Source organism: Sinocyclocheilus rhinocerous, unplaced genomic scaffold (genome assembly GCF_001515625.1).
Source record: "Sinocyclocheilus rhinocerous isolate Xijiao unplaced genomic scaffold, SAMN03320098_v1.1 scaffold1488, whole genome shotgun sequence".
NCBI classification, from domain to species: domain Eukaryota; kingdom Metazoa; phylum Chordata; class Actinopteri; order Cypriniformes; family Cyprinidae; genus Sinocyclocheilus; species Sinocyclocheilus rhinocerous.
In genome coordinates, this window is record NW_015633542.1 from 934,526 (window position 1) to 940,717 (window position 6,192).

The following is a 6,192-nucleotide window of genomic DNA, read 5'->3' on the forward strand; positions in this document are numbered from 1 at the left end:
TCTAAACCCGGTGACATTCACATTACTTTATTATAATGACAGCCACGCCAAAACTAACAAATTAACAAACAAAGTGTTCAAATCATCATTGAGCAAGTGTTATGCTAAATGTTGATGTGTCTTTGTATTTGAAATAAATGAGAAAATACACTTAAATTCCTCTTTATCAGATTAGCAGTGCTGTTTTTGTTTTTGACTCTGATTTTCCGATCTGTCCTGTGCGGTTTCCATTTGCTTATGTTATATGGAGCGAGATATTACACAAGCCAGATATTACACATCAAATGATGGCGTTTAATCATTATAGGATGACAGAATAACCTCTCCGCTACACCTTCACCCGCAAAACAAACTTGTGAGGCGAGTCATTGACATTTGCTCTCAGATCAAGCTCACTCAAGGGCGCGACTGAGCTCGGAGTAACTCATCCAAACATTCCTTTACGAGCATTAGGTATGATCTGTCAACACGAGCTGATCAAATAAGTGCTGAACACACACAAGCTCTGGTCTGGGGCAGCTCTTGTTTAGCAGTGTGTCTAGCCACGGACTCAAGGTGCAAAGCTGCAATGACAACAACATGTGCAGACTGATGGTAAAAGTGTCATCAAGGGCCATTAAAAATACGCTCTTGTACAAATACACTAGGTAAACGACTTGTGATTTAAGATAAGCCGATGTAAATGAAGTGAAGTTCCAGCAGATGACAGCAAAGCTTGCTTTATAGCAGTTACACTCTGTTCGAGTGATAATACAGGTGTCACCAAAATAAATAAATAAAACCTTTTTAGTATAATGGTAATATAATATAAATACATATTATATTAAATTGTGTTATATTTCATTAAAAAAAGAATGTCTTATTAAAAATATTAAATTTTTAATAGTACTATATAAAAAATTTAAATATTTGCATATTACATTTTTTGATATAATATAATGTGATATAATGTATATTAATCATCCTATACTACATTACTACTGGACTGAACCTATTACTCTGATTCTCTGTATATTGGAGTGCTGATATATTATCCGAGACTATATATAGACTGTCATAAACATGTATTCTGTGTTTATTGCTGACGATTTTATGACGTGCATTTTATCTGTAAATCCACTATTTTCTCCCACTATTAACCCTGGACTAACAGTATTTATTTTCAGACACAAGCTAGCATTCTAATAAGTCGTCTCAGGTTACTTATGTAACCATGGTTACATAAGTAACCTGAGACGACTTATTAGAATGCTAGCTTGTGTCTGAAAATAAATACTGTTAGTCCAGGGTTAATAGTGGGAGAAAATAGTGGATTTACAGATAAAATGCACGTCATAAAATCGTCAGCAATAAACACAGAATACATGTTTATGACAGTCTATATATAGTCTCGGATAATATATCAGCACTCCAATATACAGAGAATCAGAGTAATAGGTTCAGTCCAGTAGTAATGTAGTATAGGATGATTAATATACATTATATCACATTATATTATATCAAAAAATGTAATATGCAAATATTTAAATTTTTTATATAGTACTATTAAAAATTTAATATTTTTAATAAGACATTCTTTTTTTAATGAAATATAACACAATTTAATATAATATGTATTTATATTATATTACCATTATACTAAAAAGGTTTTATTTATTTATTTTGGTGACACCTGTATTATCACTCGAACAGAGTGTAACTGCTATAAAGCAAGCTTTGCTGTCATCTGCTGGAACTTCACCTCATTTACATCGGCTTATCTTAAATCACAAGTCGTTTACCTAGTGTATTTGTACAAGAGCGTATTTTTAATGGCCCTTGATGACACTTTTACCATCAGTCTGCACATGTTGTTGTCATTGCAGCTTTGCACCTTGAGTCCGTGGCTAGACACACTGCTAAACAAGAGCTGCCCCAGACCAGAGCTCTTGTGTGTTCAGCACTTATTTGATCAGCTCGTGTTGACAGATCATACCTAATGCTCGTAAAGGAATGTTTGGATGAGTTACTCCGAGCTCAGTCGCGCCCTTGAGTGAGCTTGATCTGAGAGCAAATGTCAATGACTCGCCTCACAAGTTTGTTTTGCGGGTGAAGGTGTAGCGGAGAGGTTATTCTGTCATCCTATAATGATTAAACGCCATCATTTGATGTGTAATATCTGGCTTGTGTAATATCTCGCTCCATATAACATAAGCAAATGGAAACCGCACAGGACAGATCGGAAAATCAGAGTCAAAAACAAAAACAGCACTGCTAATCTGATAAAGAGGAATTTAAGTGTATTTTCTCATTTATTTCAAATACAAAGACACATCAACATTTAGCATAACACTTGCTCAATGATGATTTGAACACTTTGTTTGTTAATTTGTTAGTTTTGGCGTGGCTGTCATTATAATAAAGTAATGTGAATGTCACCGGGTTTAGAGGCACAGGTAGATCTATCTGGCAATGATTTTAAACCACTTACACGTGTTTGCTAGAAATAATATTAACTCTGAACATTTGATTATTTGCTTTTGTAAATAATCCCCCCCCTCCCCTCCCCTCCCCTTTTTTTAAATACAAAGATTAATCCCTTTTTTTCCCCCTTTGTAGATAAATTGTCTGAAAAGTGTTTTAAGAATAAAGATTTGGACAGATTTTGGATGGATAAAGACTTTGATGCGTAATTTTATTTGTTCCATAGCATTTTGAATGTTGACATAAAAATACATATATTTTAAATGTTTTACATTTTAAATGTAATATACTGTAAATTATGACTATTAAAGTAATTGAAGTAATTAAAGTAAATCATAAAATAAAACTGATTTTTAACAAATAACAAATACATTTTAATATAAACATTCAATTTGATTAATAATTTATTATAATTATATATAATAAAAATAAAATTATATAATATAAGAAATTATAATAATAACTACAAATAACTATACAATAAAATAAATGCATTTTAATAAAAAATATATAGAATTACATATAATTATATAATTTTTTTAATAAAATGTATTTAAAACAAATATAATAATTGTAATAATAGAATAGAAACAATATAAATTGTATGCAATTGTAAATAAAATAAAATAATAATACTATTGTTTGTTCCACTGCATATTTACTGTATTTTGACACACACACACACACACACACATATATATACTGTATATGTGTGTGTGTGTGTGTGTGTGTGTGTGTATATATATAATTTTAAATGTAATTGTAATATAAATGATAAATGTATTAAATAAAACTGTAAACAAACATAATTCAATAAATATATTAAATATGCGCATAATAATAAATAAATAAATACTTAATAAATGATATTATAAAAATAAAGTATGAATAATGTTAATTAATATAAAAAAATTAACAAATTAGTATCAACTTATATATATTATTAACTTAAATATTTAGCTTCATATTATGCAAGTTGAGCATAATAATAATGCAAGTTATAATTATAATGCAAATAATAGAATAAAAGAAATATAAATAATAAATGTATTAATAATAAATAATTAATTCTATATAAATATACATTTTATTTAATAAACTATATAACTATATAAGTAAAACTGTAGTAACATAATATAACAATTGTAAATATATATCAGAAATATTTATTTTTATTAAACTTTTAGAATGAGTTACTATTATTATTAATTATCTAAATTAATGTTATTTTGAACAGCCAAATTACATTGAAATTTTGTTACCAGACATGTCCTCTATATATACATTTCTCTCATTTCTTTGAAGACATTGAAACAGCTGCTTTAAAAGGTATCCTTCACTGATCCCGAACGTCCCTTACGAGCTCAAAAACAGCGTTTCAACCCCACACCGACTTGAACTTGTTTTTTTGTCCCAACACCCACTAATAACAGGGGATCAATTTTGTCATGAAGCACATCATGCAAAGCTCACGTCACCAAACGCACACACTTACACAAGTCACTCGCTCAACCCGACTGTTGACTCCAGAGTTATTGGTCATCCAGCATTCAGCATAACAAGTTTATGGCTACAAAGTCTACTATGTTCCAGAGTCCAGCCGAAAGAGACCTTGAGGAGTCATTTCAGAGAGAGACGGAGGGGAAACACAGAAACACGGCAAGCAGAAGGGACTGTGACCTCGAGCGGCCGCTGATTACACAGCCACACGCCATCAACATGTAACAGCAGCGAGTTCACTCACTCTAGTGCCCTTGATGCACTGACATGTACCGTGATACAGCACTTATCACCTGCTTTTAGGGACATTATTACCTAATTAGACTATAGACAATGCTGTACACCTCCAATATACAGATTAGTGACCAATAAATAACTTTACACAACTTTATTCAGTCCCTGTGTGGATATAGCCTACCCTCAAAGTTTAAAACATTTCGCAATTCAATTCAAAATATTGTAGAGCACAAAATATGCTTGATTTAAATTGTAAAGTATTTATAGGTTATGATAATATTTGCTGCACAAACAGTCATCAAATCAGAATCATCATTAAAAATATGGGAATTATGAAAAGCTGACACAAAAGTGCTAATTTGTCATGAAATCATTGGCTATTTTTGTTAATTAAAATAAATGAATGAATAATATTGTTATAAAAAATAATGACAGATTGAGCTTTAAAGTATTAGGCTTTTTATTGCATAAAGAAATATTTTTCTTCTTTTGATTTTTAGGGTGAAACAGCTATTTTTGATAGATTAATTTCATACATATTCAGATTACAGACTTTATCCCCTCAAATTACTGTAGTGCATAAAATATGCTTGATTTAAATTGAAAAATATTTATAAATTATGGTTCAAACAGTCATCAAATCAGAATCATCACTGAAAAAAAATTATGAAAAACCTGTCACATACATGCAAACTTGTCATTTAATCAGTGACTAAATTGTCTCTTTTTATGTGTGTATCATTGTTAATTAAAATTTTAAAAAAATTAAAACGTTGTCATAAAAATAATGGCAAAATAAATATTCTAGTGTTAGGTATTCTGCTTTTATGCAATGAATATCTCCTATTGCATAATCATTTATTTCTTCTTCTTCCTTTGATTGGAGGCTGAAATGCAGATATTTCTGTGAGATTCCTTTCATTATTGGTAAGGTGAATGAGTGAAGAGCAGTGTGAGTGGATGCTGGCAGAGGTCATGTGGTGCATGATGGTGATCGAGTGTGTGGTTGTAGTTCTGGAGTTCAGCACACAGAACACAGAACACAGGCACTGCCTGAACCCGAGCGCTGGCATCTGTCAATACACCAACGCTGACCTCCTGACACACACACACACACACACACACACACACACACACACACACACCTGCTGAACATGGTGGACAGCTACAAAACAGCATGTCCCAAAATATAATGTAATATAATATATAATTAGAAAATATAATGTCATATATTAAATAATACTTTTCCATATATGGGAAACTAGTGCTTATGTTTTGCAGTTTACTGCAATATATGCATAGATCATGTATGGCTAGTTATATGTGAAATATAATAAAGATAAAAACTGCACTTTTTTCCTTTACATATAATAGCTTTATTTCAACACAATGCATGGCTTTACATAAAGCTGAACACATATTCATAAACTTTTGTTATACTTTAATATTTACGTTACACATTTCATATGAAAACGTGTGATGGTGTATATAAGAAAAAAAGTGTTTACTGAAGACTAACATTACAATTTTAGGATTTTTGCACAATTTGATGTCTTGTTAAAGTCATGTCTACATGGTGGGTGGAAAATCAGATTCGGCATTTATAACTTAATGGACTGAGTGAGATTCACAAATAGACAATTTACAAATAAGCAATAAATACAAATATAGATGTATATCAATATATTTCACTCTCATAATTCCTCATGTACATATATAGCACATATTACAAACTTTTAGTCAATATAATGTATAGTCACATTGTTCAATATATAAAAAGTGGCAATTTCTTATATATTGTTCAATATACTGTAATATATTAACACAATATATTATATTTTCTGTAAAAAACAAATGAACAAACTTCAACTTAAAAACTGAAACTCAATTGCTAAATTTTTAGGTATAATCAAGTGGTTGTACAAGTTATTTAAACTTAAGTTATATTAAACTGACTTATCAATTCAATCTCGTATAACTTAAAAATGAAGT